This window comes from Carassius auratus, unplaced genomic scaffold (assembly GCF_003368295.1).
Source record: "Carassius auratus strain Wakin unplaced genomic scaffold, ASM336829v1 scaf_tig00003923, whole genome shotgun sequence".
NCBI lineage: Eukaryota > Metazoa > Chordata > Actinopteri > Cypriniformes > Cyprinidae > Carassius > Carassius auratus.
Genome location: NW_020523568.1, coordinates 88,785 through 113,216, shown reverse-complemented (window position 1 = coordinate 113,216; position 24,432 = coordinate 88,785). Strand labels below are relative to the sequence as shown.

Sequence of the window (24,432 nt, the reverse complement as noted above, 5' to 3'; positions counted from 1 at the left end):
AAGTTAATTTGTCCGAGAGGGGGTCAAGCACAGTCAGTAAGACTGATAGTTCAGTACAGTACTTGTTTTTAGCATTGTTATCCAACCATGCATTTCAAATTGATTGTTTTTGTGTTGTTTTGGCCGGTTTGAAAAACTTCTCATGAACTTTTCAAGTTTAAATAACATTATCACTATAGGTTAATTCACACTACACTGACAGATGCCAACAACCAACAACCACCGACAGATCGACCAGGCCATTCTCATACCAAGGCGTCATATACTGACACTTTTGACATTTCGTCAACATCCTATGCACATGGCACCCTCTAGCGTCAATATTAGACACAGATAAATGTCTAACCCTAACCCTAACCCCAACCCTAACCCTAACCCTAACCCATAATCTGCATCTAATATTGACGCTAGAGGGTGCCATGTGCGTAGGATGTTGACGAAATGTCAAAAGTGTCAGTACTGTATATGACGCCTTGGGATGAGACTGCATTAGATCAACAGATGCATTTATTTAGTTGGGTTTTGGTTTGGTTGGATCAGTGTTACCACTGTTGGTCTCTGTTGGCATCATAAATATACATATTTATACACACAGTTACGATCAACATTATTCAATCTCTCAGGGACTATAATAACTTACATGGAATGTGCCAAGATTGCAGTAGAGAGGTGACTCAAGCTTGAAAGCACTTAGAGGCAACGTATATTGGAAGTTATAAAGATATATATATATATACATATAAAAGTATTCAGTAAACTATTATAGAAAATTAATTTATACACATTTGAGTGATTTTAAGAACATGATGTTATTACACCATAAACAATATAAAAGGCTCTTGTGAGGTTAACAAGCTTAGCAGATGGAGATGTATGTGTATGTTTGATGATGTGTCTAATGTCATGTTTACAGCTGGAGAGCTATATTCAGGAGAACGTGCGATCAGAGATGGAGCGTAATGTCATTCACACTCAGACAGCCACCATGCTGGAGATCGGAACCAATCTTCTAAGCCAATCAGCTGAAAACACACGCAAACTGACAGATGTGGAGACACAGGTGAGCCTGATCAAATGAGACTGACAGCATCCAGACAAACATATAGCACCCCTGTTCTAACTGCAGCTTCAGACTGTCTTTGCTGTGAAATGCTACTTTTTCTCTGATTGCTTAAATCACATTTAGAAGACAAGCAGCCATGAAAATCATCTTTTGAAAAATCACCTTGTATGATAAGCAAACTGCTCAATAATTTGCATTGGCGACTCAGAACTGAATTCAATTCTTGGAGGTCAATGGCTGAGCATTTTTAATCTTTTGCAGTAAGCAAGTTCACAAAATTAGGCCTCAGTGCATCACAGTTGATGCTCAAAGCACTGCTGCTCATTTTGGATACTGTGTGTGTGTTTTCACTCTAAATTCATGGCCAACATAAGCAAGGTTAAGTGGCCATGCAGAGTAGTGTTGGAAAAGAATCAGAGAGGCAGTGAAAATAGCCCAACTAAAACAGATATAGTGTTTATCCTCTCAAAGAGTGATTGTTTCACACTGTTTATGTTTTTGCCTTCATTTTTTCACAGTCAGCAGTTCAGTGACATCATAGAACAGCCCTGAAAAATATTTGGCTGCTTTTGTTATAGGGCTTACAGTATATTGCTGTGTTTGACCTGCTGAAAAAACATGTAGCTGTTTGAAGGAACAGGCATGATGGGATAATCACTGCTGATCTATGTGTGACTTCTGAGTGTTGGATGACTTGATTATGGCTTCACAAACTTAAAGAACAGTTCACCCAGAAACGAACCATCCGTAATTATTTTCAAACCCTTATGTTGCCCCAAATCCATAAGTTTCTTTCTTCTGTGGTGCAAAAAAATGATAGTTCTGAAATCTTGTATGCAAATACAATGAACAGGACCTCTCCAACTTGTGAACGTTTATGGTTTTTCATTTATTTTATTTCAGTGAATCAAAAGCTGTTTAAAACTTATTGAAGTGAAGATTGTCAGTAAATACAGAAACATTTGATGTTCCTCACACAAATTCTGTAATGTGACCTGGAATATAGTGCATGAGACTCAGTACATTGTAATTGAACGGAAAAGTGTGACCAGCACAGTCTCTGGATTATTTATTTTTGTGTTCTGTGGAAGAAAGAAAGTCATTCGATTTTGGAACAACCATACATTTTGGGTGAGCTCTTCCTTTAACCCTAAATAAAACTCATTAAAATATTTTTTCGGATAAAGTTTGCATACATAATGCTGCAGGAAAACATCTGGTCCAACCTTCAACATTTAACTACAAAATCCTGCACATTTGTATTCAAGTAAAGATGAAAACCATAGTAGTTGGACAAGAAAAGCCTCCTCATTCTCCCATGTCTATTGAATATTTTAAAGGTAATCTCTCTTTCCACTTGTCTGTCATGTGGGCCTGTTTGCAGGTGCTGAACCAAACCAGTCGTCTGGAGATCCAGCTGCTGGAATACTCTCTGAGTACCAACCGGCTGGAGACACAGCTCTTAGAGCAAAACACAGGAGGTCTCCCGCCTCAATGACAAAAACAGGTGAGTCGTCTGGAAATGTGCAGCATCTAAGTCACTCCCACCTGTACGTGACCGCTGTCTCTAAAGTTGTTACAAATGCAAAAGCGTATGTTTGCAAATGTAAATTAATGCGTATTTGTGAAACAGAAAACAAAGGCAAACGTGTTACAAGATGCAAATGAACTGTGATATTATACCTCTAAATATATTCAAACATAAACATTTGTTCAAATCGATGAAAATGTGTATGTGCTAGAACCATGCATTACGCAATAGTACCTATGAATATTAATTACATCACGTTGCCTCTTTACAGCCTTCTTTTTATTTAGTATTTGTTTGCCCTTTTTAAAATATACAATAAAATTGTACCTCATGTCCATCTGTACAGTATGTATCAAATATATCAAATATTGTAAATGGAGACTAAAACATACTTGCTAATGTGTGCATGACCCAATGAAGTTTGTATATATTTGAACTTCTGTTTACCATATTTGATGTGCTCTGTGTACGTGCCTTTGATCGATGTTTATATGCAACTAAAAGACAATATCTTGGTAGAATGGACTTTCAATAAGAGGGACAGAAGAATTAACATTTTCTTTAAAAAAATCCCCATTTGTGAGTAAGACGAACAAGAGTGAGTAAATGAACAGTGTCCAACATTTACTTACACATGTCTTCCAAAACTGCTGTATGCATTTCCTTATTTTGCATAGCACAAAAGAAGAATGTTTGTAAGCAAGAAGATTCAGTTCCCATTGACTTCCGTTGTATTTTTTGCCATACAGTGGAAGTCAATGGGAAACAAAATGTTTGGTTACCAAATATTCTTCAAAAATTAGCTATTATGTTCTACAGAAGAAAGACATACAGAAACAACATGAGGGTGAATAAATGATGACATAATTTTAATTTTTGGTGTAAACAGCCCCAAAATCATCTCATCAATGATAAAAGAGATATTTTAAATTGTACCTTTTATTCCAGGTGTTTACTATTTCATATACGAAAAAATAAACTATTATCAAACAAGCATCACCTGTTTCACATCTATTTTTTGACTTTATAACTGCATTCAAATAAACAGTGATGCTGCAGAGCAGTGAACACCTTTGACACAAGGTAATGTGTTTTCATCTTTCCCTGTGGGTCTTTGGGGAAGTGTGGCTCTTTCTGCTATCCCAAATTAAAATATGCAAACTTTTTGTGGAAACTTAAACTTACTGTCTGAAAATGGGACAGTAAGATAATCTATTTAGGATTTAAATATCATTGCACAATATTTTTTTGAGACAAGGTGCTTTACAATATCGTTACAGCTTAACAATAGCAATGTTTAATCTGCAGAAATGTAGATGACTATAAACAGTCATCGTAAAAAACAAAACAATTTAGTGTATTTTCAGACAGCTAACAAGGTATACTCAAGTGCAGAGCTCCTTGAAAGGATGCATGCTAGAAGAACAGAAACAGCAAGCAAAGAGAGATTAAGGGATTGTTTCTTTCGACTAGCTGAAAGTAGCTTGTTCAATATGTGTGGGTGGAGCGTTTCAATAAAAAAACTGCCGCAAAGTCATTAGTCGGACTCACAAAGATCAGGCCTGTGGGATTTATTGTCTTTATTTGGAGCTTGGTATGGTGCCAACACACACAGCCTGTCAGAGTGTTGATTTGGATTTGATAGAGAAGCCCAGCCAACCACACCATCTGTTGAACGGCAGCGGGTATCCAGGTGTTCACAGGTCTACCAGCCTCTAAGGCTCACAGAGGTGTGGTGATGTGGAATCTGAGGGCTCATTCAAAGGCTGTCGTCTGTGCTGAGAGCGGCGGGAACCAACAAACAGCTATTCACAGACTGAAATATGAAAAATTAGGATTTGATATGACAATCAATATAGTAAGACACAACGATTGTGTTTAGGGCACCATATATATGTGCTTCCCGTAATACAAATATTTAAAACAGAATAATTCCTGGACTTCCTTTATAAATAAATTAGCCACTGCAGATTAAATTTTAACTCCATAATTTTAACTAACATAAAATGAAAGAAATGAACAAAATGATTTGAATAGAAGTTGAATTAATTTTGCTGAATGAGATCAAATCAGTGAAATGATTCAATCTTACTATTTTGAACCATAGGACTTTGACTGAACTCCAACCATTTCAGTTCTGGCTAGTCTTCAAAATGTTCATAAAGATTTATGCATCTCTAAAGTTGCGCATACTGTGCATATAATTATTTACATTTATGTAAACTTACATACAAGTATCTACATACTAGATATGTTGATATTGTATGTTTCATTGTCTTCACTCCAACTATTTAAAGGTGCTATGGTTCGTGTTAATTTGGTGATGATATTGTATACAAAGGTCAACAAGCTTGAAGTTAAATCCACCATGTTGTATAGAGAGTTTTCTAAAAAACATTGAGCTTGTTATATGCAAATAGCAAGGCCATATATGAACCAAGCCTATTTCTTCTTAGCTATCTAGAACAGCGTTTTGCTGCCATGGAGGCCAGGCACAGCAGAGAGCTTGAGGCCATCCAGCAGGAGAAACAGCAGCTGTTGGATCTGTTGGACAGACAGAATCACCTGGTCAGCCTGCTGGAGGGAGAACTGGCCAGCTCCACTCGTAACAGCACACTGCTCCAACGACAGCAGGCCACACTCTCTGACACAGTGCAGCAGCTACTGGCTATGGTCACTCACTCTAACGGTTAGTGCCAATTCACATTACCAAAGGCTAAGCTGCATACGACCAGCTCAGTGGGAACAAAAGATTCTCTCTGAACTGGGCCACTGCTTAAATTCCAATTGGGGGTCTCTCAAGCAAATTTCCAGGAAGATTGAGGTGTAAATCAAAAATTGATTAAACCAAACAAAATACCAAAAGGACCTACGTGTACTTTTATTTATTTTTCACAAACTTAATAATATCCCATGTATTTCCAGATATTTCCACTCCAGTTGAAAAGGAGATGTTGATGTTCAGAGACTGTGCTGAGATATTCAAATCTGGAGTTACAGAAAGTGGGATTTACAACATTAATCTTCCTAACTCAACCCAGAAAACTAAGGTTTGTAGATTGTAACCATTTTTTAACTATCACTTTGATGGAATATATATATATATATATATATATATATATATATATATATATATATATATATATATACATATATTCTCAAGTTTCTCAAGTTTCATGCAAAACAAAACCATTTTGTAAAGCATTAATCTTGGCATGTGTCTTGACTGCTCAAGAAACTAAGCTCTCCTGACATGTAATTCTTTGTGTTGTTTCTGAGGACTAAATTATAATATGAAAGGACAAAATGTTCTAATAAACTGCAATTTCAGTAAGTCTTAGAAAAAAGGCGAAGATGAAAATGTCATGTGGATCAGAAAACCAAATCAAGATGTCAGAGAAACATTTCCTTCAGGCCAATTCTCAGTGCATGTAACTATGAATATGTTCCCGTATTTATTTCAGAATCTTGCCCTACGGCACCACATGAAAACCTCTAAAGGTTTGTGTTTTGCCTTTGACTTCGAGAGTCAAATCTAATTTTTGGCAGGCTCTTGGGGTGAAGAACATTTATAAAATGTGGCTAAAATTACTTTTGTTATTCGTTATTTTTCTGTGCACTCATTGGTCTTCCCCTCCATTTCCTGTGGGCATAAGAGCCAGGTGTTTGGCAAAGGTTCGGAAGCTTCCTGCCAACACAGGGTTTAATGCAGTGAGTGAGAGTGCCACCTCGCAGGGAAACACACTGGGTGGCTCTTTTCATTTAGAGGTCAAATTCCATAATGAAATACAAATCAATATATTTATGAGTGATATTAATCAGTGCTTATTGAAGTTTATTGATTACATATGGTTCCTTTGGAAAATCTTGACCGGTGATGCACACTTATTGTTATATTACCGTGAATGTTTTAAATACGTTTTTGCTGCTAGAAACAAGCTAAAGTTTTAGAAGAAGAAAACAAAGCCTATCTCACATCTGTTATGCAAATAGAAGGATATGTTGTTCAGAGTAAAAATGAAATCAATTAATTCTCCCAAAAAGCAACCTCTCAACAGATGTCATTAATGAGAATGCTTTGTCTTTAAACCCTGATTAGCTGTTTAAAGTTTCACAGTGGATGTCTTAAGACCAGCTTTGCTAAATGAGCTAGTCCCGCCAAGGGATGGAAATGTACGTTATCCCACTTTTTTTTTGCCAAGAAGATCTTATTGCTTTTTGCCTTCTCCTTAAGCATAGTTCTTCTAAAAAAAAAATGGAGAAAAATCATACAGAGGATATTGGAATGCTTTCACTTGACACCCACAGGCTAGACATATTTATATTTGAGACTAAAATCCTTTATGGGATTGGGTTTAATTATTTTTGATGGATTCAGATGATGGAATTCAATGAGCTGCCCTTTTATAATTTCATTTTGCTGCTCATCGCTCATATTAATTCACTGTTTTTGCCACAAAACAGTAAATTGTTAAGTTGTTTTGTGTTCAATACCAAATCAATGGTCAGTAAAAGTTTTGGTGGAGATCACCTGATTAGTCTTTTTTTTTTTTTTACTTCATGAGTTGATATGTGCTTTGTGGTGAATCCTGGGAATTTCCAGTCAAATCTCTAAACTGCAACTTATTTACCAAATCCTTACACAAATATTACTGTAATAATGAAATAATGGAAAATTACCACAGCTGTCCTTTGTAAAATACAGCCTTGCAAAGGATCTCTCAGTATGTTTTTTTTTTTTTTTTATCAAATAACCCATTGCAAGGCATAGTTTTGTCCCTAATATTAATATTAAGAAAAGTAATGTTTCATTTACATTTAGTTCATACTACTTCATTTTCTCTATTGTTAAATGTGTAAAATTACAAAGTATATTTGCATATTTAGGTCATGTTTATGTTTCTGTGATGTTGTTTCTGACCAGGTGTTCTGTGACATGAAAACTAAAGGAGGTGGCTGGACTGTCTTTCAGCATCGCTATGATGGATCAGTAGATTTCAACCGAGGCTGGAATGAATACAAACTGGTAGGAGCAACCTGTCCACTGCCAATTAGATCATTTTCCAAATGTAATCAATTTAGCGTATTCGTAGGTTATAGCTTTAGGAGGAATTGTGGTTGTCTTTCCACAGTTTGGCTGTGGGAATGCTATTCTCTGTCTCTGATCAGGTTAGGTTTTTATCACAGATATCAGCATTAAGCAGGTCTTCATACATCTAATATCTTGAAAAATAAGGGGGGAAAACCCCTTCTGGTAAATTTCCATAATATCATGTTTTGGAAAATGCCACATATTGCCATGATATGATGAGGTGAACATTGTATACCTAGCTTTAAGAATTTAATTTTGTGCCATCATTAAAGATTGCTTAAAATATTTTTTTCTAGATTTTGCTTTAGACAGTGAAGTATGATCACTCCTTTAATGAAGACATACTGTATAAATTACACGTGAGCCTGCCTATCTCTTATTGAGATTTCTTGATTACTGCTACCATTAATCTGAGGTGCCTAACATTTAAAACACATACATTATTAACCTGCACTGATGAAAGTTTATCTCATGCATGGTGTCTGACATCTACAGCCATAGAACACTGATGCGTTTGTGACCCCATTGACCTTTCTGTGAGGAAGAGAATTTTGATTGGCTGTCTCTGCATTCCGATGTCTCCCATGTTGTTACACCTGCAATCCCTCCCTATCTGGGAGGATAAGTTAATTTGGTCACAGGGTCATTTGAAGTCTTGAGAAGAGAAATGATAAGAAAATAAATTTGAATTGAAGTAGGATGCCATCATTTACAAACTGCGTCCATTATTTAAAACAAGTTACAGACTATAAGGAGAGTTCATTATTAGTAATGCTCCATTAAAAATCTGTGTTTTCGACCTGTAAAAGTAAAATCCTGGAGAGATGATTTGTTTGGAAACTGTTGAGTTTTAAATGCAAAAACAGTGGTAATTTATTTCACCTGTGCCACTTCGACAGACACATTGCTATGGCTGCTCTGGGAGGGCGTCAGAACCGCACAAGTTTTGTTTTCTCTTTTCCTTGTTGTTTTCCAAGAAAATGTTTTTACAAGTGAATGATAAATATTTGGCCCCAGATGGAGCATGGGAGTGGGGAGCCCCTCTAGATTGCTGATAACATGTGCACTGAAGCATTTGAATGCCCAACTGCACTACCAAATCTCACAGTGTTCAAATGTGCCGTATCATTTGCTGGGCCAAGCTGATGGAAATTCAGGATTGTCCTTCTGAAGCATCTTTCCACAATGTAAATACTTATGCAATACTCATAAAATAATAATTTCAGACATAATCTGAACTACACACAGCTCCCTTACATTGTAAATTATTGTAATTTTTAAAAAAAATATTATTTCATTTTGTGAACATTTGGTGAAATTTACTAGCAATTTGAGTGAAAATAGTTTCGTAATTCGTAATTTTTTTTTTTTTTTCAGTGTACTACTCAACACTGGAAATTAATGATTTCATGTTGTTTGACAAAGATAGTTTGAAATGAAATGAAAATGAGCAACTTTTTTTTTTCGGTCTTTTCTTCACATATGGCATAGGGATTTGGAGATCCATCAGGAGAACACTGGTTAGGGAATGATGTCATCCACCTGCTAACAACATCAAAGGACTACACTCTCCAGGTCCACCTCAAAGACGCAGAGGGACAGCAGGCTTATTCTCAATATGATCATTTCTACATTGACGGAGAGGATAAGAAATACAGGTATCAAAATGTTAAATAGTTTCAGTCTTGTATTACAGTAGTTATAGAGGATATATATATATATACACACAACCATTTTAACAACCAAATTTCAGATAAATTCGAGGTCAGATACAGTCCAATATGATTGGTCTAATGGCATTGTTTTTGCTTGAAGTATGAAGGGTTCCCTAATATAACCTTTTGTTTGAATAATCCAAATTAGCAACAGAAAACATTTGGTAACATTTTGAATTATAATTTAACTGAAATGGATAACAAGTGGAAAGTGAAATGGAGATGGCAAAACAGTGTGCGGAAGAGAACTCTATCCTCCACTGATCGCATATTACTGATTACAAAACAGTTACATGATGAATTCCAGCGCCAGACTCATTTCAATACTCTCTCCCAAATTAAAAACTCCTGCTCAGCATTTGAAGATGCTTCCTATGTATTAGCATCAGGACGTGAGTTAATTCATAAAGTGCTGGGGATAAAATTGGCCTGGCAGGCACATCCAACCAGTCTCCAATGTAAATGATACCTAGATGGATACAAGTGACTTCGGAAAAACAAAATAGCAGAAGATAAAAATCTCCAGTATTTCAGGTTTTTAATTACAGCCATGTTTTATTCTGTATTAAATAGCATTTAGATTTGCAGAGTGAATTACATTTTCAGTACGTTATTGGCATGTTTAATTTCTTTTTTGGCTTGTCTTTGTAATTTTTCTTCGATAAAAAGCACTTGTGCATATGTCAAAACGACGAGCAACATTTAGGGTAAACCACCATTTCTCACACCATCAATATTGCTTCTTGTCTGCCGATCCCAGGTGCAGATCTGCCTAGAAATGAAAAACAGGTCAAACAATTCAAAAAAGCATGAGGCTTTGCCAGAAAACTTCTGAGTTATACAAATCTCACACCTCTCTTAAGGGATGCAATTAAACATGCAGCACTGCTTGTAGGCATACTTATACAGTGAATGAACCAGAACCAGAAATATTAAATTTAACTCAAAATAAATAATTGGGAGAGTGTTGAAGCAGTGTATCAGATGGAAACACCAATGTGTGTATGTGTGTGTGTAAACAGGTAGAGCAAATGCTGAGCAAACACTTGCCAAATCCCACCATGTTTGTTTTCTACTTTACCTCATATGGTAAGTGTGCATTTTATTAGCGTGTTGAGAATCCTGGCAGGGTCTTGAGGATGTTGGGCCCGTTTGGGATTAACCAGCCAAGCAACCTATGGTGCAAAAATGTTTTAATGCCAACACAATCTCCTGCAGTCCCTAGCTGTGTGGTCCTTTCTCCGACATAGTGTGCCTGCAGTCCTTCCTGCATCATAAAAAAGATACAGCAGCCATCACTGGGGCGGTACATTTTCAAAAATGTTTGTACTCAAAGGGTCCATTATTGTATCTAAAAGGTACATATTGGTACTTAAATTGTACATATTAGAACCTAATAGGTACAAAAGTGTACCTTTTGAAAAGTTACCGCCCCAGTGACAGCTGTTGTACCTTTATTTCTGAGAGTGTGTTGAGATATCATCAACAATGGATTGTGGATAATGGAGGCTGAATATCTTTGTAATGCACAGTAATGAGTCTTAGAGACTCAAAGAAAAGAAAAATCACTCATATCTTATAAAGGCTTACAGCTAGTCCAATTTCTGGGTTAACAGTGGATGCATTAGATTAGATGCATTAGACGCTTTCATAAGATTATGTAAAACAAAAATAAAAAAAACAGTGTATGTTAAAGTGATCCTTTGTGTATAGTATTTAAGTTAATTTATATAAAACAGGATTTGTGTCTGAGCTCATTAAGCAAGATAATGCTGTAACTCAACATAAGAAGTGGCAATAAAGAGAAGGTGGTAGTAGCAAAGTTTCCTGGCACACCTTCAGCCATAGACATTTTAGGGATGTATTTCAGATCAGGACTGCATGATAGAAGTGTTTATACAAATAATGATTGTACAAGTACTGATTTTCAGGGGGTTACATAACCAGTGTGCCATGTGGGTGCTAGGGGGTCTCTGAGAACAAAACAGTTTATTTGGAAATATATAAAAAATAAAAAAAGTTTTCCATTCATATTTTAATTTATTCTTGTGATGTCAAAGCTGAAGTTTCAGCCGCCTTTACTCCAGTTTTCATTGTCACATGATCCATCAGAAATCATTCTAATATGCTGACTTGCTGCTCAAGACAATGTCTTATTATGTTGCAAACAGTTGTGCTATTTTATGTTTTTGAGGAAATGGTCCTCATTTTTTTCAGGATTCTTTGATGAATAGAAACTTCAAAAGATTAACATTATGAATGCCATTACTTTCACCATTTAATCAATTTAAAACCACCATTTGTGTGTTATATTTTCTGTGTCCATCCATATGTTGAAATCTTCAGTATTTTTCTTTCTCTCCTCAGTCTTCATGCAAGTGGTTTCAGTGGTACAGCTGGACGAACCAGTAGCCTTACCCAGTCAGGAACCCTGTTTAGCACTAAGGATCAGGACAATGACCAGTGTAGCTGCAAGTGTGCTCAGATGGCCACCGGAGGTATCACATTTACATTCTTTCTAACAGTGTACATAATTATTAAATAGCATATAATGAAAACTAATTTTCCAATGTTATCTAAAATAAGAACTACAACGATGTCAAAGTATCAGGTATTTCCATGCCAACTGAGAAAGTAGTGGTATCTAAAATCTGTTAATTAAACCAGCGGTTCACAATTACTTGACATAAATAATGAAACTGGTCCCAAAAAATATGGCCAAAACTTTTTTCCCTCGTGGTATCAAAGGGGTCATGTCATACTTTGCATGTTTTACTATTATATTTCCCCCTCAAAGAGCCACTAGTGTTAGCTAGGTAGGTTTGCTGTTAGGTTCAATACAGTTGGCGGTGCTTTTTCTGAAGACTGCATTACACTATGACAGAACCACAAAACAATACTCACTGAAATGTGCTGCACAAACTCTGAAGGTTGGGCTGATGTGATCAGGGATCTCGTTAAAAACGTATTAAATCTTAGACACTTTTTACTATAATTAAGCAGAGCCACACATCAGAGGTGCTGAAACCCAGCTCCCTCCTTACCTCCAAAAGGTAAAGCTACCTCACAAAACACACATAAATCCATCCCTTGTGTGCTGCTTAGAATAAATCAAAGCTCAGAAAGTTGTGTACAAAATATTTGATCAAACTTGAGGCATATCCGCTATTTTATTTCAATGCCAAGTCAGTGTGATGCACATCTGCCGAGTCTTGTGCAGATACTCTCTGACAGAGGCTGAATTTAAAAAGCCTATATTCAGTGTTCTTATCATAAAAGTAACAGTTCATCTGTTTCTTTAAGATAAATTTTGCATAACAACATTTGCTCACCAGTGGATTGTCTGGAGTGAATGGTTGCTGATAAAAACATCATAATAATGGTGACAGGAGTCTTGTGGATTACTTTGGTGTGTTTATCAGCTGTTTGGACTCTCATTCTGACGGCACCCATTTACTCAGAGGATCCATTGGTGAGCAAGGGATGGAATGCTAAATTTCTCCAAATTTGAGTTTTTAGCTAATTTTCAATTTTTGAATGAACTATTTCTTTAACTAAAACTGAAATTAGAAAGAAAGTTTAATTAAAATGTAAATATTAGATGAAAATTTTTGAAATGTTGCCTTGGCAGCTAAATAAATAAAATAAATAAAGATAAATATAAATGTTTATATTTATATTTTAGTTTTCGAAATATTAATACATACAATAATAGTATATAAATAATATTAAAATAAAACTGACTGTATTGCAATTGTTTGGCTAATGAATATTAATTAGATTATGCAAATCACTTGCCTTTTGTCCCTGCAGGGTGGTGGTTTGAAGCTTGTGGTCCATCCAATCTCAATGGTATATACTATTCTGGAAACTCCAATGTGATACGGTATAACTGTATAAAGTGGTACTACTGGAAAGGGCCCAGCTGGATGGTGACTATGACCACTATGATGATACGGCCTGTGGACATCTAAAAGCAGGAAGAGACTCTCACAAATTGGTCATTTGACTTTACTGACAGCCAAATCATCCAAACAAGCTGGTGAGGTGACACCAATGAAAAAGATGGACAACTTATGCATTGGACAGCTTGTGCCCATGTCATTGTGGCCATTCAATCTGTCTCAGTTTTGTTTGTTTAGTCTGGCGAAACAGACACATATTGTGCCATAAATGTTTTATCTCCCTGTATAGCAAAGCTCTTCTGAAAATGCAATGAACTGGAATGGCTGATCAGTGCTTACATTTGTTGTTTGAGCCCAATGTCCGTCTGGTAAAACAATAACCTTTTCCATCCAGTGGAACATCGGCTCTCCTGAGATTTCTTCTCCCATTCTAGTGCTTATAAAGGGTTTAAGAGAGAATTCCTCTATAAAAGTGCTCAAGACACTACAACAGGTGTACGTTTTAAAAGCATACCTTTTATCATAAATATTCATTTGTAACAGACATCAAATCAGTCTTTCATAAAGAAGTCTGTTCAAGTCTTCTATACAGTATAGGCCTATATGAATATTCAGTCATTACAATTTTGTACATGTTTTATGATAAACATACTGTATGAAATAATGATAAAAATGTTGAATCAAAAAGAAAGGAACACGATACTAAAGTGACTGAAAACAATAACTTATGAAAAAGTTGTAGATCAGTATGTAAGCCAGATAATGATTCAGTAAACAGTCTGATTGATTCGGTTCACTGAAGGATTCAACGACGGATCTATTTGAACTATTCATTAAACTGCTTATTCATTTGGTAATAAGACTGTATTTTTTGATTCACTAAAAAGAAACATCTCATAAGATTAACTTTGATTGTGAATCAGACAAAACTGCTTGTGGTGTATGTTTTTGACTGGCTAAAAGAAACTGCTCGCTCAGGAGTCAGTTTACAATGGTAAGCATATTATGTGCTTGATTCACTAACAGTTTCTTAGAAGTCATTCATTTGGGAGTCATGTTACAAGTTTTTGATTCACTCAAACTAACAGTCATTCATTCGAGAATCAGACTATACTCATAGAATGCATTTTTTGGTAGCACTTTATTTTACAGTCCTGTTCCTCATGTACATACTATGTACTTATTATAGTAATTACAATAACTATGTAACAACTAGGTACTAACCCTGAAACTACCCCTAAACCTAACCCTACCCCATGTAGTTACCTTGTGTTACCAGAACTTTCTTAGATAAATACACTGTAAGTAGCCTACACTATAAGTACATGTTAGTACACGTACTGTAAAATAAAGTGCAACCCATTTTTTTGATTCACTAAAAAGAACCTGTTCATAAAAGTCATTTGTTTTGGGTATCAGACTACACTGGTCACACTGAATGTTCTTGATTTACTAAAAAGATCTGGTTTTGAGGAGTCATATGCTGTAGCCTGTGACAACAGCTCAACAGAAAGATCTTTCTTGTCATTATTTTGCAGTATGCTTCTTTTTATTGCACTCAATCCAGCCTGCAAACCTCGCATTCACAACCCCAGGTAGGCTAAAATGTGGTTGAGAGCTCTGCTGGTACGCAATGTAGGACTCAGCCTCAAATCCACTGTAAGGTAATAATTGTGCTGTTGTCTATGCTTGCACTCTTCCTTTTTCATAATTGCAAAATCAGCAAGTTTGATTTTAAGCTGTTTAAGCTGCTGTAGAAGATTGAACATCCATGCAGCGTGTTAAGAGTCTATATTAGCCACGCTTTTATGCCAACCACTTCATGAATCATTCAATAAAGGCCCTTCCTTCTGTTCCTATAAAACACTTTTCAGAGACTGAATCTCTTGGCCTGCTGACCTATGTTCATTCTCAGCACTTAGCCATGCTAGTACTGTCATGATTTAATGCTCTGGTCTACAACCCCATTCATCCGTGTCCAGAGAGCAAGGAGACTTACCTGGTGTGCTCTTTCACATGAGATTCTGCATCGATTCGCCACCCATTTGTCATAAATATACTATAAGGCATGTATAGATGAAGACATTTCTCATGCGCAATAACAACTAGCACAACATTATTACGGGCCCAGCAGCAGCTGTGATTGATTACCGCTGGTGAAATGAGGGTTAAACTTGGGTGGTTCCATCATATTTGGGTTTAAAGAGAGATCTGGACAGCTGGCTCCTCCCGGTTTAAAGCAGGTATGAACCTTGCCTTGGAGCATATATTGTTTGTTGACTCCATCATTATATAAACTTGGTTCAGTGTGCAAATGAGATGCCCTACTTTGACAGGGGGTTCCACACCAGAAGAGCCTTTGAGCACCTCCAAGAATTTATCATCTCCTTGAGCAAGAGAACGGAGAAGAAGGCAAGCTCAGTAGGGAGGGTTTGCATAGTTTCAACACATAAATCTCTGTCTGGCCTCAGTTCCACATAGGATGTGAAGACAGGGTGAAGTCAGGGACGTGCCATAATGAATCCAGGGGACGGTGTGATACTAATGGCTTGATAGAGCAGAGAATCCTGACCTCGAGTGAGACCGGTTTTTGCATTCAAACATTGTGTTAACATGTAGCATGTTTCTTGTCGCTCATGTTTGCAGACAAAATGTTTCTTTTTGCCAGCAGGGGGCATTCACGGCACACAACACCATGTTTCTAGAACCAAATAGAAGCTGTGTATGTATTAAAGAACTGATGTGTATGTATTAAAGAAACTGTTCTCCCATTTCTCTCTTATCATGCTACTTATTCATGTCAGTCATAACTATTGCTAGGCTACTTTTATGCCGTTTTCTCAAACAGATGGCTGAATGATGGACTGAAAAAAGGGTGATTGATGGGGGAATCGTGTGATACTTGCTTATAAGGCATCACAGATCTGTGCACTAACAAATGATGGTCCAAAAGGCTGGAAGACCATCAGAATGGGCTTGTTAATGCTGCTGAAACATAGAGAACATATTGTTGCAAATGCATCTGCGAACGTAGTCATCTGTCAGCGTTGGCTGGATAATGATCTAACCTATTAGCACTTCAAAGTCTAGGGTCTTTCTCTGTGGTGGGGGTGGCTTCTTTTGCAGTATATGCAAAAAGAAGAATATGTTGTATTCATTTATTTCAGTTGTTTTCATCTCGTCTCTTAGATTCTGATGTTAATTGGTTAAGCTATTCAGAACAACTCTTAACGAACTGAATGTTATATCATGGCAAATCATCCACTTCATTTGTTCAGCCTTGATTCCATTTCATTTTACTCGAGCTTATTATTTCTAACAGCATATTTACATATAAAAGAGTACCGACTGTGACATGCATTCTGCTGTTGTCATTCCAAAAGGAGGGGTCTTCCTCCAGAGGATGTAAGTAGAGCAATAATGCCTACTCCTTGCATTTGTATTATATGGAGGGCTAGAGCGGGCTGAGATTAGATAAAAAAAGAGCTCCGCAACTGCATTTTGAGACCAACAAAACAATCTGTTCACAGTGCATTCTGCCGTATTGACAGGATGATTTGGTGATGCATGTGAAAACGCAATCTAGATGTGTTTATGTGCAGCAGACATTATCAGGCATCTGTTCACAGATAAAGTATGAATTACATTACAGATCAAAGGTTTGGAGTTGATAAGCTTTTTAATGTTTTTGAAACAAGTCTCTTATGCTCACCGAAGCTGCATTTATTTAATAAAAATAGTTTACATTTTACATTTACATTTATATTTTCAAATGTAATTTATTCTTGTGATAGCGAAGCTGAATTTTCCCAATACAACATTATGCACAGTATTTGTGACATCTCAGAGTTTTTTTATTTTTAAGTATCAGTTTTCCCTTCTTTTAATTCGCTTATCTTAATCAAATGTTCATTTAAAGGCAATCTTTTAAAACAATCTCAAAATGAATATAAATTGTTCGTACTGTACATTATAATGTTATGGGAGCTAAATTCACGGTTAGGATTTTAATTATATTTATTTTAGGTTCAGTTTTATTTGTCATTTATTTTGACAAAATAGGATAAAATAATATATAATAGTACTGAATATCTTCCAGTTCAGTTATGGTCCATAACACGAAAGTAATTATTGGCTTATCCATATCAGACAGAAATGTAATATTAATCCATCCCTAGTTCTGCTGCATTTAAAAAAAAGTAAAAATATTAATAATAATAATAATAATAATAATAATAATAATAATAATAATAATAATAATATATATATATATATATATATATATATATATATATATATATATATATATATATATATATAATTATTTATGCAAAAAAAAAAAAAGAATGCTGCAAACAAATACTTGATTAGCTTTTGATTCTATATTTAGGACATATGGTATATAGATATTGTAAATATGATAATACTACTATGATAATACAAGTAAATATGTAAAAAATAAAGTTGTCAAATTTATTAATAACTTACTTTCTTGAAGCTTTAGTATAATTAAAGCTCAGTCTCCAGCTCTACTCTGACAGCTGAGGTGTCTCCTTCTTTTTCACCTCAAAAAGAACTTGACAGAATCTATTAAAGCAAGGCACAGACTTGACCCAGGGCACAGAATAAATATTTGATTCAGACAGGAAATGCAAGCCATGAGTTAATAGGTTTAATTATTTATTTAGCTCTTTTTTTAAACTTTCCTTTTCTAATAGCATATTTATTAGGAGCGAACATGAAGAGCTAATAAAATTGTTGATATGACCCCTGGCTACTTGTTGACTGGCTCCCTCCTGTGTGAGGAGGACAAGGCAGGAGGAGAGAGAAACCAATGCAAGGAGGCAGAGGACACTTTATTATGGAGTAAAAGTTATTCTTCTTCTGTCGTGCTTGAGTGTCTCCATTGCGGTGAGCTGAGAGATGAGAAAAAGAATGGAATGAAGTAGCTCTATCAACTGAATGGGTGCATAGAGCCTTGGGCTTGTCAACTTCAAATTCACTTCACCACCAACCGTCAATCAAAATGTCAGGAAAAAGGGGAACATTGCATTTAGATTCAAGTTTTAGTTGAACAATAAGACACTTTGCAAGTAGCGTACAGAGAGATGGGAATATAATGGGGTCCTGTAGACCAAGCTAATTGAAAAGCACAATACAGTAAGTCCCTCAGCAGATGTTGTGCTCAAAATGATTCACATCTTAGTTTGCCATTTATAATTTCAGTGCAGAAAACCAATGATTGCAATTCATTTAGAAATGCATTTCAATAACCTATATTTCCTTAAGCACTTGTTTGAATCTCTTTCTCTCTTTCTGAGTGTGTGTGTATAATATATGTATATGTACATTGCTACATGTACTGCGTTAGGCTAACCAAGACTTGTCATTTGCACTTGCATATTGCTGCTCTTTTTTGCCACTCTAGCTTGTTTCTAGAAATAGAAGTGACAGTGAGAAACCAGCTCACGAATTTGAATTCTCATTTGACATATCTTTCTGCACCACACACATTTTTGTTAGGTTTCAGTGTTCCATTGTTCCCATTAATGAGAATACTTTATTTTAAGCAGGGAATATATTAGATGCGAGTCTAACAGAAGAGCACAGAAGGAATTGGAGTTTTCAGTTCCAGCTGGACTAAATATGAGTAATAAAAGGATTAACAATCCTACTGACCATTAACTTCTTAACTGTAGTGTAAAAAAAAAAAAAAAAAAGTAAACAAAATGAATCCTTTCTACATAAAGAAAAAAGTAGTTGGCACGGCTTCCCTGCATGACAGATGGAGGAAGTGATACTACAGTGTTTATTATGTTTGAAATATTTATATTTGTCTTACAAAAACACATGGATTTGCTAGTGGAGGCCTTTATTCACCCCCTGGATCCATGTGAAGCACATTTTATTATGGATGTGCGCACTTTATTTGACGACTTGTGAACTGTTCAGCTGCATCACCCACTGACTACAATTTTCATTTTTGGGTGAACTAACACTTTAAAATGCAAGCACAGGAATCATTAAGCAGAATTGAAATACATGTGTCTTATAGAATACCCAGCTCTTGGAAATTTGGAAGCAGTTCTAAAATGGAACCAGTTCTCGATACACAACCCTACCAATGATTAGCAGTGGAGAGAGGTAATGAGCTTTTGCTACACTGGCCATGTTGTCAATCATTACTCATCATTATAGAGCACATTCTAGATTTAGAGACACATGGTCTGTTTATCATTAACCAGATGCATGTGAAGATGAGCTTGTTAGCGAATAATAAACACATTTATTTATGTATCTATGAACTGTACTATCAATGACTTTCAAGGTGGGCAGGGGTCAAAGTCTCCTTGTTTGTTTGCAGAGTAAAGTGGCTCTTTTGGATGGCTGTTGAAGGGTTGGTGGAAGAGAAGGTGGGTTTTAAGTGACACTTCTCGGACTCAGACTGTGGATAGAGGTCAGTGCTAGGAGATGGCCCATGGCCGTGAAAGCTGAGATGAAGATGAACTTGAGCAGGCAGGTTGATTTTTTATTCAAACACCTCCAGGCCTGACATTTAAAAAGCTGGGCAGATATCAGATGTGCAGACGCATCAATGCAGTGATAGACAATGATACCTCCATTGAACACGGTTGCCTTTCCTTTGCCCCCCATGTGTTGGTCTCATGCTGCTGCATGTGTTTCCTGACTGATGCAACCCTCCGAGGCTCAAGCGGCGATTTCAGTGACCTTGTGTGTTTAATGAGGAGAAATGGAGGCAGAGATATCATTCTATTTCAGGCTTCTATTTCAAGCTTTGCCATGGCCTTTTAAAATTCTCTCAAATTGACCGAAACTTTTGTACTCAAAAGAAAAAGGCACAAGGTCCTCATGGTCACGTGAGGTTTTGCTCTATTGAACTTTGTATAACATTGGTGCAATGCTTGTAATCACCGCTCGAAGTGGGCCAGAATGCACCGATATGCAGTACAGCACTTCTATATTTATTCTATTCTCTATACTCTATCAAAAAGTGTCAGTGTCTGGGTTATCAGTACTACAGTATGACTCTATAAAAAAAACGATCTGGTCTACCTTATCCAGTGTTGGCACCACTTCGGCCCCTGTGTCCTTTATTAAATACATTTATGATGTACCAGCAATATCTCTAAAAATATATATATTGATTGTTTAAATAAAACAAAACGATTGTGGATAGAGGACTCCCATTTTAGCCCATTTAGGTTTGAAGTATAAAAAAAGAAAAAGAAAAAAACCTTCTTGATGGATTTGTTTGAATAATGTGGATTACTTGTCATTGATGTTTTTATCAGTTGTTTGGACTCTCATTCTTTATAAAAATTGCAGAGACAAATACAGGTGACATATGACATATGTAGCTTTCTTATACAGGCAATGTCCCATACGCTCCTCGTATAAATTTTATATCAGCTCCATCAGGACCCATTACCATCAAATGCCTTTCTCCTGACACCACTTTGCCTCATGCTTTTGAGTCTCAGGCTTGTTTCAACTGTTTACCAGATGATTCAGGACAATAACATGCCAGCTTTGCTGTTTTATTCATGTTTTGTTGCTTTGGATTTACCAGCGAATAAACAAAATGCTGCTTGCCTGCCACAGAAGTATTGCAAGAAACTCAAAAGCCTGGGTGGAAAATCACCCTGAAACAAGAAGCAGAATCAGGTCTAGTGAGAACTAGTGATAAGCATGTTTGAAGGATGAAGACTGAAGCTTTATGAATATTTTGTTTTACAGTACATCAGTGCTTACAACTGATTGAAGATTAAAGTACATATGTGGATCTTAAATCTCATTTACTGATATTATACATCACAATTTCATGAAAACATTTGGAATATAGTTTTGTGGAACATGTCATTGAACATACTTTTGATGCGTTGGTATTGGTGCTATTAGCATATGGGGTTAAAACAGTTAGAAACAATGAATCAATTGGTTCAGTTGATTTAAAGTTTCTAATTAGCTGTGCTTCTCCCATTGCTATAACTGTATACCAGTTACTACCAAGGGGGACAAGTTCACAACGCAATAATCACATAAATAGTAGATAACCCCCCCCCCATATTGTTTAGTTAGTTGGTTGCATACTTAGTAAACTCTCAACCGTAATCTTTATTGAATGCTTTCAAGTGCATCTGAACTGCAGGAATAAACCTCACGCAAGAGTTCTCAAATTTGATGGCTGGATGAAATGAATTCAAACCAATTGATTTTCCCCCCTTCTCATGACATTTTCTGCTCCCTCGCTAGAGACTGCAGTTTATTGCTGGAACAGTTACTTGGCCATTTTGTGCTCCTGCACTTGACCATCCAATATATCCCTTCTCAATTCATCCCAATCCTTCAAGTGGAACAAGCATGGCGAGAGGAAAAGGTGCTGATAAACCTGGCAAAAACACTATTACCTCTCAGAGTTAGCTTCCTAGAGTGACCTGGAGATGTGAGGAAGTGTGAGATTCAAAGGGTCCTTTAACTGAACTGGCGAAAGAACATCGATACATTTGAACTGTGTGCTGGTGCACTCGATTTGTTTTTGAATGCCTGAATAAAATCCTCATAGCCCATCATACTTTCATCAAGGACTTTGTCAAGTACCGAAGAGTGAGGTTTTATTTATTTTAAGCCTCTTTTAATGGTTGGTTTCTATGCAGAGTGTTCTATTTCCCAAAGATATGTCTGAGCTCATTTGCAATTCATGCTGAATTTTGGTATTCTTCTCCAAAGGACTGGTCTTCTCATGAGCTGCAAATCCCAGGGACGTAATATTATCTGTTATTTCAAGCTTTATGTGGCTTTTCTTCAGATCAACAATCCACAGAAGAATTATTTCCTAAATGAACCATAGCATCATTTATCTAAAACCAGTAGAGCCTGTTTAACATATATTTTTTGTAGTACAGCAGCTAACACAATTACTGATTCTTCTTCATAAAAATGTGTAAATTAAAAACTGCAGAACATGATGAAGAATATTTTTGTTACAAAATCTATAAATTGGACATTTTACAGAAAGGCTTGAAAAAAAGTGCTTCTTTTCTGTCACGTGAAACACCAAAATTTCTGAGCAGATACATTATGGACAACTTCGTTTTGCAAAAGTAAGCCAGAAATATTCCACTCGGCCAATCAGGTTTTAATTGATGACCTGACTTAATAGAGTGTGCTTATAATAAGAAAGATAAATCATTGAGTAAAAAGCCTTAATGGAAACCTGTTGAGCATTCAGCTGTAGCCATTGATTTTATTCTGCTGATTATTTTATTGACATATTGATTGATTTAATGGAGTTTTTATTGGTTCTTTTACTTCTGTTCAAAAGTTGGGGGTCAGTAAGTGACAGTGAAGACATTTATAATGTAAAACAAGATTTTGATTTCAAATATATGCAAATAATCATGATAAATTAAAATTAAATATAATAAAATAAAATAGTTACTTAAATTATTGCAATATTTTGCTTCTTTTATATACTGCATTTTTGACTCTAAGCTTTTGAATGGTTGTGTACCTCACTCCTGCTGCATTTCGTATGGGATCCATTATGGACAGAGAGTCAAAAAAAAAAAAAAAAATATGCATAATCTGTCAAGAAGATGTATGTATCTGATATATGATAAGAAATATATGCTCAGCAATTCAATTCAAATGGAAAAACTACAAGCAGTAAATTTACAAAATTTAAAAAATCTACTAGATTTGGAAATTGAAAGTGGTTAATTATTTCAGCCTTAGCTGTAATCTCGTTAAGACTTTGCAGCCATGTCAGTTCTTGACTTAAGGGCCAGATATCATAATGTCCTCCACATGACTGCCTCTCTCTTCATGGAGAAAGAGCAAAAGTAAGTGAGCGTAAAGGCATCTGGCACACATCTCATGCTCTGAGAGTCCAAAGCTTCCAAAAGAGACTGAGAAACAGGAGGAAGATGATGAAGAAGGGGGGAAGCAAATTAAACAGAATTAGTGTTTATTTAGCAGGTGGGCAGCACGTCTGCTCTGCAGGGTCCTTTGGAAAGGCTGAAGATCTCTCATGGACCCAGAAGAGTCTTAATTCCAGAGCTCAGCTTAGAAGAGGCAAATGAGAGGAACTGTATTTGACCCCAGCTAATTTCAGGTGAGGAGTAGCAAGATAAAACATGCCTATGAGCATTTTTAATTTGCACAAGCATACAGCAGCTGTGCAGAGAAAGGGAGTAAATTACACTCCTCAAGAATCCAGTGAGACATTTCAAATTTGCAAATCTTCTCATTGAAGAGTTCCAGTATAAATTAACATTATGAGTGAGTTCCACAGTGCACGATATTCAAAGTTCAATTCTGAATTGACAGTTACACTTTGTTTTATATTTTTATACTAATATACATTTTCTTTTTTTTTTGTTTGTTATTATTGTTTATTTTTATATGTGCAAACAGTGTCTTTGGTAGTGTTATTTTAGTATGTTCTATATTACATTATAGTTTTTATTAATATTTTATTCAGCCTTTATTTTTATTACGGCCTTTTTATTATATATATATCTTGTGGGTACACGACCTGCACCCGTATCCGACACAGTTGGATATTTTTCACCCGTTCCAGCCAAATCCCGTGGGTACCCGAACCCGTGCAGGACTCTAGTTCAGAGACAGCCTCATTGGCCATGACATGACTGTTAGAGGGTTTTTATTTCTGATTACTGTGGTCAAGACAGAAAAGAAAGGAAACTCACAGGCTGGCTCCAACACAGAACTGAACTCTGGGGCTACATATTAGAGTAGGCTCTTGAGCAGATTGGAGAGCAGTGTGCAACTCAAATACATAAAATGGCTATCGCCGTAACAGGGAGTGTGACTGATAGTGGAACCACCTCAGAGACCCTCAGACCTCACACCACTGTAGAGATGTCAGCAGCTTGCACAGATGTAAGCGGATTGTCCAAACTGTAAGCCAGTCTCAAATGCCTAGGAATCACCCTTGTAGCCTCAGATGCACCGTACATGACATCTGGAAACACTGGAGTTAGGGCTGGACGATTATGGCCTAAAATCAAAACCTCGATTAATTGAACAGTTTACCTCGATTACGATTAATGAACGATAATTTTGTTTTTTTTTGCCCTCAT

At 36.3% G+C, this 24,432-nt stretch overlaps 1 pseudogene; it reads left to right on the top strand.

Moving 5' to 3' along the window:
* The first annotated feature begins 917 nt into the window (after positions 1–917).
* Positions 918–13,922, top strand: LOC113070427 (angiopoietin-2-like; annotated as a pseudogene).
* Positions 13,923–24,432: the final 10,510 nt, after the last annotated feature.